This window comes from Vicia villosa, linkage group LG4 (assembly GCF_029867415.1).
Source record: "Vicia villosa cultivar HV-30 ecotype Madison, WI linkage group LG4, Vvil1.0, whole genome shotgun sequence".
Taxonomy (NCBI): domain Eukaryota; kingdom Viridiplantae; phylum Streptophyta; class Magnoliopsida; order Fabales; family Fabaceae; genus Vicia; species Vicia villosa.
The window spans coordinates 121707987-121718712 of record NC_081183.1 but is presented as its reverse complement, the minus strand read 5'-3'; positions in this window follow the sequence as shown (position 1 = coordinate 121718712).

Genomic DNA, 10726 nt, shown 5'->3' with positions numbered 1-10726 from the left:
GTGTGACAATGAATCAGAAGAATAAGAGGTGAGCGACCGCCATGTCCAAAGAACCTCATTGATTCCTCAACCACTCCAAATTCCTTGTGAGGAATGAACACTCATGTCAAGTTAACTGAACATAGGATTGGAGAACATCATGAAGGGGGTGGGCACCAAATAATTTTGAGCCTAAAAATCCTTTGTTTCCAAAACCGTGAACCTGGCCAAGTTACAACCCTTAAAAGTCCTAATTGAAGTAGGGTTTATTTTGAAAGCGCACTCCGATGAGATAGTGTTTAACTGACTCCCAATGAAGCGAGACTCATATCCATGTTGGTATCGTACGTTTGCCTTATCTTCCATATGCAAAAATCGAGGTTGTGTCAACCAGTGATTCATTCACAAGAGGTCGCAATCTCATTTCAATAAAAAGTTTCTTTAAACTTCAAGACTAACATAGGCTTTGCATTAGAATTACCATTCTTAGAATTAACATTCTTTTGCATACAAATATGTGCTTAACATCAAGGAAATTACTATGATGAGGATCAGTGAGCAACTTGATCATATCGAAGTACAAGAGACTTGAGAACTCCGAGGAATAAAGGCTAATCATTTCAAATGTTGACCATCAAGGGGCAGATTCTCTAAAAACTCCGTTGGGCATGCACAGTTAATGCTTTCCTTGATTACCTCGAGGGGAAGAATTGGAAGACTCCGTTGAGCGTGGTAAAGTTATTTCCATGTTTGTTTGACTTCAAAACAATGAAAGCTCAAGGATTCTAGTAAGATGTACCTAATCAGGGGCAGTTGAGTCGAGGTTTGACCTCTCAAGTTCAACATATCTGGGGCAATCAAGTCGAGGAATCTCTCTTGAGTTTGACCAATCTGGGGCAATTACGTCGAGATTCGACAAATCTCGCCAAGGATTCTATAGTGCAAATTCCTTCATGGGTCGTGAAGCTTGGGGCACAATCTCTTGGGTTATTTTGTTCTCTCCCCAATCATAGGAGTTTATTTCTCCTGGAAACTAGGTCTCTCCCAAGCGTAGGATTTTATTTCTCCTGAGAGTTTGATCCATTCCCCAATCATAGGAGTTTATTTCTCCTGGAAACTTGGTCTCTCCCCAAACACAGAGTTTATTTCTCCCGAGAGTTTGTTCCATTCCTCAAGCACAGGAGTTTATTTCTCCTAGGAGTTGTCCTACTTCCCTAATCAAGGCTCCTTATTTGGATTTCTCATCCCCAGTATGGTGAATCAAGGGAATCTCCTTAAGCTGAAAATCCTCCAAGCAGTGGCACATGGTGAGAAGTCAGAAATCATTCTTCAAGTCAAAGAAAAGTGCATCTTACAAATCAAAGTCCAACATCTATTGGCACCTCCACATGGTCCTTAACACTAAGGGGATTCTCCCTGGTGTTTACCTCACTAATGCCTTTATTTGGCACTCTGCATATAGTATTCACTGCATATAGCATTACATCCTCAAAAGCGTAGCATATCCATCAAAATGGAGCATTACGCCATAGAAAAATTCAAACATGCATAACAAAGCATAAGCCAGATAATACAAATCCGCACCCAGTCAAGACAATAATACATCCCCACACAAAAAGTTGTCCTTACAAATTCCGATTGATATCTGCTACTACATTTCAAATCTCTTCCAACGACGGTGCCGATGCGAGGTATCTTCAATCTCTGATGAATGTCTGACACAATGTCTTCTTTTGTCCCTCGATGTCGAGTCGATGTTGAGTCATAAGATCGCCACGAGATCTTATTCCCTTTTCTTCTGTTGACGAGTTGATCGCCACGAGATCTTCTTTCGATGTTGATTCATAGATCGCCACGAGATCTTATTCCTTTCCAAAGTGTGGAAAGTCGCACGAGACTTTCTTTCGATGTTGAGTCATAGATCGCCACGAGATCTTATTCCTTTCCAAAGTGTGGAAAATCGCACGAGATCTTCTTTCGATGTTGAGTCATAGATCGCCACGAGATCTTATTCCTTTCCAAAGTGTGGAAAATCGCACGAGATTTTCTTTCGATGTTGAGTCATAAGATCGCCACGAGATCTTATTCCCTTTTCTTCTGTTGACGAGTTGATCGCCACGAGATCTTCTTTCGGTGTTGAGTCATAAGATCGCCACGAGATCTTATTCCCTTTTCTTCTGTTGACGAGTTGATCGCCACGAGATCTTCTTTCGATGTTGAGTCATAGATCGCCACGAGATCTTATTCCTTTCAGTCCCGATGTTGAGTCGTAGATCGCACGAGATCTATTTCCTTTCGATCATTGTTTCATACAACCATTCTCTTTGAAAACCCCGTGTCGGCACCGTTACCACGTTACAAGCTATCACCATTCAACCATTACTCACCATAAACTTTTCCACCAAAAAAAAAAAAAACATTCCTCTTTCCCCAGCAGATATCAAAACAAAAACAAAAAATAAGGATATCATTTACACCATCTTCTCTTTAGGACAAATTTCTGGCACTTTGATATTTAATCTTCTTCTACCTTAAATGTTCGAAAGGCTAGCGCCAATCTCACATTCAGGTTTAAGACGATTAAATAGGGGCAGCTGTCATACCCCAAATTTGTCCTACCCCTTTACTTCTAATTGGCTTAGGCTTCTCATTTCATATGCATTATCTTTTCACTAGGGCATTAACATAACTCATGCATCATTAATCAATAAATCCGGCATGGGATCAATGATTTCGAAAGGTTAGGGTTTCATAAAGGTTTGAGGTGTACATATCAAATAACTCTGATTCATCTAGTTCTCCTTAGAGCGTTGGACTGTGAAAGCGGGGTTTGGATCCATGGTTATTGTGGACTCTTCTGTTATTAAGCTACAAGGCTATCTACAAGACTATCTTCACCAAGATCAAACAGTTAGGGTTTATTTCCCTAATTCCTTCAATACGTTATCGTTGAGGTGGTCTGAAATACAAGTGCTATAGTATAATGGATTTAGGCTTTTATCATCAAGAAACAGAAATTGTCAAGGGATGCGTGTTGGAAGCATGTTGGAATACGGATAGAAGATACGAACGAGATAGTCTGAAAAATGGACATGATCAAGGTGTTTAAGAACCAATTTCTTTGGCCATGATTAGCTTGAACTTGAGATTATCCAAGAGTTTATACAATAATAAAAATGCATTCAAAAGCTTCAAGCCCATTCAAATTCTCAAGCAATTTCCCACCATTTTTCAAATCATCAAATGTCATCTTTCATATATTCACCAATTCAAGTTCAAGCTTCAAATGTCCGTTTCATTTGCAACTACAAAAATCCAAATTCAAATTACATTACAACTTCTCAAAATTCACAATTTCATTCAAAAGCCCATGTCTCTATTTGATACAAAAAATGTTCATTACAAAAGCTCAAAAGCTCATTTATGTTCATGGTGAATCATCAAAAGTCAAACTAAAGTTCCATTCCACCTAAAAGGGAAGTCAATTACAAGAGAGTAGCAAAAGGAAATGAAAGTACAAAAATTCATACACAAAGGTCTATACAAAGTCATGAGTTTCCTAAAATCCTAAGTGCTTCTTCATGTATTCTTCAAGTCCAGCTCTGTTTAAAACTTCATCAAGTCATCTTCATGAACCAAGTGACTTCACCCCACATCATTACCTGCAGCCAGTACGGTGCCCCTTGCCATTAAACCAAACTGCCACACAAACTTCCCGCGTCTATCATACCGCACCTGCATGATTCCAGTTCAGAAAATGAGAACGGAAAGACAAAGAGAACTTGACATTACAAAATTCTGCATCCTAACAGTGCCACACTAGTACATACCTAGGTTCAATTATCATCCAAACAAAATTCGAAAAACGTATTCAGCACCATTCAATCACAGTACAAACCATCCAGAAAATCAAGACACTGTCATCTTACCATACCAAATCAGCCCTGCAAATCGCATCCAGACAGAAGAAAATTCAAGATGATTGGAGAAGCTTCATAACAAAATTCTAACAAAAATTCTGAGACAAAACTAACAGTTCAAACCAAGACAAAACCCGGCCAATACATTCAGCCAACATTCAGTACATTCGAATCAACTCAGTTTCAGAAACTACACTTCCCCATCCTCTCCTAACAGCAAAACAAGATAACCTGTTAATGTGTTAACTGCATACATGAAAAGACCTACAAAACCAGAAGCACCTACTGCAAATCAAAAACAAAACAGCCACATACATATCCTTTAATCCCTGACTGTTTCTAACCCAATCACCCAACTTACTGCACATAACCTATCATTATACATAGATACCCACATAACAGATTTTCCAACCATAACAGAATTTTTATCTCACCTATAACTAACTTGAACCACCTTCTAACTACCTGAAACAGTTACAAACATATAGCTATAACAGAGTCAACAGTTACAAACTAATCCCTTTAACCCAAAGCCAAAACAGTCTCATAACTTCCCTAACAGAAATAACCAATTCATAACTAACTAGCTAACCAACCTATCATTTTGTAACTAACATTTTCCATCTAACCGATTTCTAACAGAATTATAACAGCTAACAGAATTCAGTTAACGGCATAACAGAAAAATCCAGAAGAAACTAACCTCTCACCTCTATATAACAGCTTCTCCACCATTCTTCAGAACTCTCGGGGATTCCCTCAATAATCTTGAATCTTCAATCTCCAATCTTCAAGAAATTACTTCTTCTCTGAACCATGCTTCATCTTCAGAGCTCTCCATAATCCTCAATCTGAACCATTTTCTTCAGTCCCATCTCGAATCACCATCTTCTCCATCTTCAATCCTCTCTCCCATCATCTTCACTTCAATTCACCTTCTTCAATCTCCATCCCTCAATCCCTCTCGCCACCTTCTTCATCACACAAAAACGACTCAAATTTGGCATAGCAGCATAACAGAAAAAGGGAGAAGAGAAAATCGTAACAGAAAACCTCACCTTCATCTTTCGCTCAGTACCTTCATCACTGCTTCAACCTTATTCATCTTCAATCATCATCTCTTCTGAAGCGCAGGCTCTGCAACACAACAATTTTGATCGTTCATTATCATCAATCACCATCAACTGCAACAACACCACCGCGCCAAGATTCAGATCGTGAAACAGAGAAGAGGGAAAAGAATCACCGTCGTCTGAGCTTCGATTGGAGATTTGCCGGAGAAGGTGAGTATCGTCGGTGTTTGTGTGAGAGTGAGGTGGAGAAATAATCTCTCACGGTAGTGGCGAAGAGCTCGATCGGAGAAGAAAGGGGAAACCGTGCACCATTTGAGATAAGTGAAGATCGGAGGAATCTCCGCCGCCGAGACTGTTGAGAGAGGGAGATGTACGAGAGCATAAACTGAGAGGGTATAAGCGGCGCTGAGTTCTGGACGAGATGATGTTGTTTTGTTTCATCGATTCACGGCGGAAGAGAGTGGTCGGAGAAGATCATGGAGGGAGCGCCGTCGCCGTTCGCACAGAGAGGAAGGAGATACGTGTGAGAGATGAATGGTCACATTTCTTAACCTAGTTCCTTTTTAATTCATTCTCTCCTTAATACTGGTTTTGATTAGTTTAATTAGGATTAACTAGGGTTAATTGTGTTTAAAGTACGTGATTAGGTTGGGATTATTAGGAATTTGGATTAATTGAATTCACAGTGTTTTGGGCATCTCAAAAATATGATAGCGGACAATCTCATGGGCCACCAATTTTGCTATTCTCCCCCCTTTTGGCCCATATAACACGTTTTACCTTGCTGAAAATCTGAACACAAGCTCCTATGGGCCTCACACGAATAATTGTTGCTAACACCCTCTGGGAGCCCACCAAACCCCTGCGTTTTTTTCTGATTGGCAATAAAACTCTGATGGGCTAATTCCCTGGGCCCTGAGCGATTTACCTAGGCCATACACCTTGTCTGATTTCACACCCCCTGACTCCATTAAAATGTGTAGATTTTAGGTTCATTCCACAATAGTTTTTTTCTATTACTTTTAGTTGATAAAAACATGATAAAACCTTTAATATTTGTTAGATTTTTAGGCGATCATTGACATTAGAAAACTCATAAAAATAATAGTTTTTTTAGAATTTTTAAAATACTTAATAAAAATCGATGAAGATCATACCGTTGCTATATTTCATAGTAGGAAAGAAATGATTGGGGTGTAGGCCCCGATGTATGTTCTTTCCTACTTAGCGGAGAAGAAATGATTGAGGTGTGAAGCTTCGATGTATTTCTTAACCGTTGTTTAGAGAAACGATCGTGGTGTAGGCCTCGATGTGCATTCTCTAAATATTCACAAAAGAACACTCTTTGTATCTCCTTTACTTAGCGGAGAAGAAATGATTGAGGTGTGAAACCTCGATGTATTTCTTAACCGTCATTTAGAGAAACGATTGTGGCGTAGGCCTCGATGTGCGTTCTCTAAATATGCAAAACAAACTCTTTTTGGTATGATCTAAGTCACAAACAAATCTCCCTTAAAAAACACCAACCAAAAACACTCAAAACACTAATAAATGGTCAGATTTAAAACAAAGTAAGGAAGTGATGCGAAGCCCTGTAGTGGGTCTTCGTCATCATGGAATTACCCTTAAAAGATACAGACCAATTCTCTCTTCCCTCTTTTCTTAAGGGCATTGTTATCTCCGCTCCATTGCATCCTAGGCTGTCCCCTTATGCAAGAGCGCGAGCGTTAACTCCGCCCAACTAAAAAACACAAAAACAAACAGAAAATCGTGAGCCGAGCTACGGTAACTCTGATTCCTGAAAAGGATACGTAGGCAGCGGGGTAGGGCCCGTGCGAGTACAATTCTTTATTTTCCCTACATTTTGCATTCATTTTGCATTTAGACATAGACATAGTTATACACCCTTTAGATAGAAACAAACATAGGTGGATACCATCGAGTACGATGGGCGCGAGGGGTGCTAATACCTTCCCCTCGCGTAACCGACTCCCGCACCTAGATTCTCTGGTCGCAAGACCCTGTTCCTTCCTTTGTTAGGTTTTCTGATATTCCTTTCCCTTATGGGATAAATATATTGGTGGCGACTCTGTCCATTTTTCGCGAGCGTGCGACAGCTGGCGACTCTGCTGGGGATGTTGCTAGACCTATTGCTGGTCCATCCTTAGTGAGTCGATCCTAGCCTATCCGTTTGTTTGTTTATTTACTGGGTGTGCTATGTTTTCTCTATACGTGCCTTTATTTATTTTATGTATTTATTTTATGTTTCGCATGTCCTGTTTATTTTCTGCTTGCATATCATGTTTATTTCTGCTTGCACATCATGCATATGGATTATATTTTGTGTTCCTTGGGGTCTTCTGTTCTGTTTTGCAGGTTGGGTGGGATGTTCTATGAGGTAAAAGGCCCAATACCCAGGCCAGAGTGACACATAGGATACCTAGGATAGAGTGGATAGTCATGACGCCAACAGAATGTCAGGTTCTGTTGATTGCGATCATGAGACCCACGCCCAGTCGAGGTCCAAATGGGGTATCATTGTTGGCATGTAGATGCAACAACGGTGGTGCCTCAGGAGGACTGATAACGCTGGTTGCCATTTTGACCTTACCCTGACCTAGATTCACCCGTGAGTGGGGAGGGATATACATGACAGGTACCGTTGGTGACTCAGGTTCTGTTGGTGACTATTGGTTCTCCTGGTATTCAAAAAGGTGTCGGACCTTTGATCCTGTGACATTTGACCTGTATCAGTTATTCAGAGGATTGTACAGTGGTTACTAAGATTACGTCGACCGTTGATCCCATGCTTTTGCATTGCATAACATCATTGCTTTGTCCACTCCATTTATGAAAGATCCTAAAGTCTATTTCCAAAAAAAAGAGAAAAGAAAAGAAAAGAAAAGATATGTAAAAGAAAAAGGAAATAGAAAAGCAAAAAAGAAAAGAAAAGATATTCTATACAAAATAAAGCCTTGAAAAAAAAAAAGAAAAAGAAAGATGAAAGTGTGAGAAAAGACTTTAGGATCTCTCATAAATGAAACATGCATTCATACTATCATGCATTTCATGGTTCTTTCAAAGACTTATGGGACCATTTCTATTCAGATTCCAAGATCAACAACAGATTTGACTTCTCACCGCCACAACTCCAAGATCAATTATGGAACAACTCCGTGAGGAAATGGATGAGATGAAGGAACAAATGGGTCATCTTATGTTGGAGATGCGAGACTTGGTCCGTAATCAGGATGCACTAAAAGAGGAGAATAGTCAGTTGAAGACTCAATTGAGCTTGGTCATGGAAGTTCTGAAGACGGTATTAAGGAAGGAAGGTGATGTTGTTCCTGCTGCTGCAACAGAAGTTGTTGATTCCTTCTTCCCAATAGGATTCCTTTCCACTCATGGAATACCTCAGGAAGTTCTTCCTCAACTCCATGTGCCATTACCTCCATGCCAATCTGTTCTTCAAGGAGGCCAAATGTGCGGGAAAAAGCCTAAGAAACCTCAGAGAATTCTCAATCCTATCCCGATGCCTTACGCTCAGTTACTTCCCCGTTTGCTGGAGCTTCAGTTGGTTGAGCTACGAGAATTGGCTACGCCTGAAAAGCTTCCCCCCACCTTTGATGCCAATGCTAGATGTGAGTTCCATTCTGGGGCACCTGGTCATGATATTGAGAATTGTAGGGCGCTGAAGCAGCAAATTCAAGATCTCATTGATTCAAAAGTGATTTTGTTCACCCCCGAGGGTATGTTTGTTCAAGGAAATGGGGTTCCAACTGCGGTGGAAGAAAAGGTTGATTCATACTTCCATGTCAGATCTATTTCAAATCAGAAGCATAATGCACCATCTTGGGTTCCAGGTTTCCCACCTCATCAGTCTCCATTTGTTTCGCAGCCAGATCAAAAGAGGAAGACACCCGAACAGAATCATCAACAAGGTCATCCGAATGAATACCCACATAGAAGTAATTTGGGGCGAAGAAATGCTCCTCTGGACCAGATTCCTATGACATACACTAAACTTCTGCCATATCTAGTGCAAAGCTCATTGATGGCCCCCAAATCTCTGAAACCTCCACCACGCCCGTTTCCACCTGGGCATGACCCTAATGTGCAATGTAGGTACCACGCTGGATCAGCAGGGCACTCAACCGAGGACTGCAACGCTTTCAAAGCCAAGGTGCAACAATTGATCGACGAGAGACATATAACCCTTCAAGGAGGAAACATGTGGGTGAACGGAATGCCCGTGCCCAAGTGAATGTCCGTATTCCATGGAGTGTCACAAAAAGAAATAAGCCCAGAAGGAGTCAAGTCTCCTCAACTATGGCAATCATCATTTCCTTTCTGTGTTCTCATTTCAAGTATTTCCTGTTTTGTAGAAAGCTGCTTCCTTGAACTCGTTGGTATAATAATAATAAAAGCACCACAAATTCTCGAACAACTTTGTCAGAATCTTCTTTCCAAGAGGTAATCAAGAATTTCCCGTAGAAGCACCTCTCATTCTCAAGGTTCTTGTGCTCAATTGTATCCGTGGAGGTTGGTGTTTCAGTTGGTGTTTTGGTCTTTCCTTACAACAAGTAGCTTCTCTAAGTTTGGTGACCATGCAAGGTACTTCCATTTAGGATGGCAATTACTAATCTAGCAACTATGCTTGGGGCTCCCGATCGAGGGATAAGCAAGACGTACTCTTATCTTGAGCATTGTGCCATTTGCATTGCTCGAATCCCTAAAAGCATTACAAATTCCTATGTGACTTCGTCAGAATCTTCTTCCGTGTGGTAATCAAGAGTGTTCTTCACAATGCTTCTCATCCTCAAGGTTCTACTTCATATCTCAGTTGCCTTTTCTCATGATTTCCTTCTCAGTGGCCCTTGCTTGTTAACAGAGAGAAAAATATAAGAAACAAATTGATGGCCTTATGCCCAGTTGCTTCCTCGTTTGTCAGAATTTCAATTGGTTAAGATTCGTGTTTTGGGTCTTCTGCACCACAAGTAGCTCTCTTGAGTTTGATGACCATACCAGATTCTTTCCATTTATGATGGCGATTACTACTCTAGCAACTATGCTTGGGGCTCCCGCACGAGGGATAAGCAAGACGTACTCTTATCTTGAGCATTGCATCACTCGCATTGCTCGAATCCCTAAAGCAAGGCAAAAGTTTACAACTCATGGGTGACTTTGTTGGAGTTCTCTTTTGAAGTAATCTGAAGTGTTTAGGAAGGAACTGCAGAAAGTATTCAAGCTCAACAAGTCCAGACGGAGTCAAGTCTCCTCAACAGCGGCACCCATTTAGTTTCTTACTGCATTCTCATTGTAATTTTTCATTTGTGTGTTTAAGCATCAATAGCATGTAAAAACTTGTTAATTTCGGAATGAAAATCATAATACATTGTTTATGTTCGTCTTGAAGTAATCCATTCGTTATCACTCATAAAATGTTTTGGCATTACGATACCAACTTTACTAATTGCTTTCAACTTTTAAAATACTTAATAAAAATCGATGAAGATCATACCGTTGCTATATTTCATAGTAGGAAAGAAATGATTGGGGTGTAGGCCCCGATGTATGTTCTTTCCTACTTAGCGGAGAAGAAATGATTGAGGTGTGAAGCTTCGATGTATTTCTTAACCGTTGTTTAGAGAAACGATCGTGGTGTAGGCCTCGATGTGCATTCTCTAAATATTCACAAAAGAACACTCTTTGTATCTCCTTTACTTAGCGGAGAAGAAATGATTGAGGTGTGAA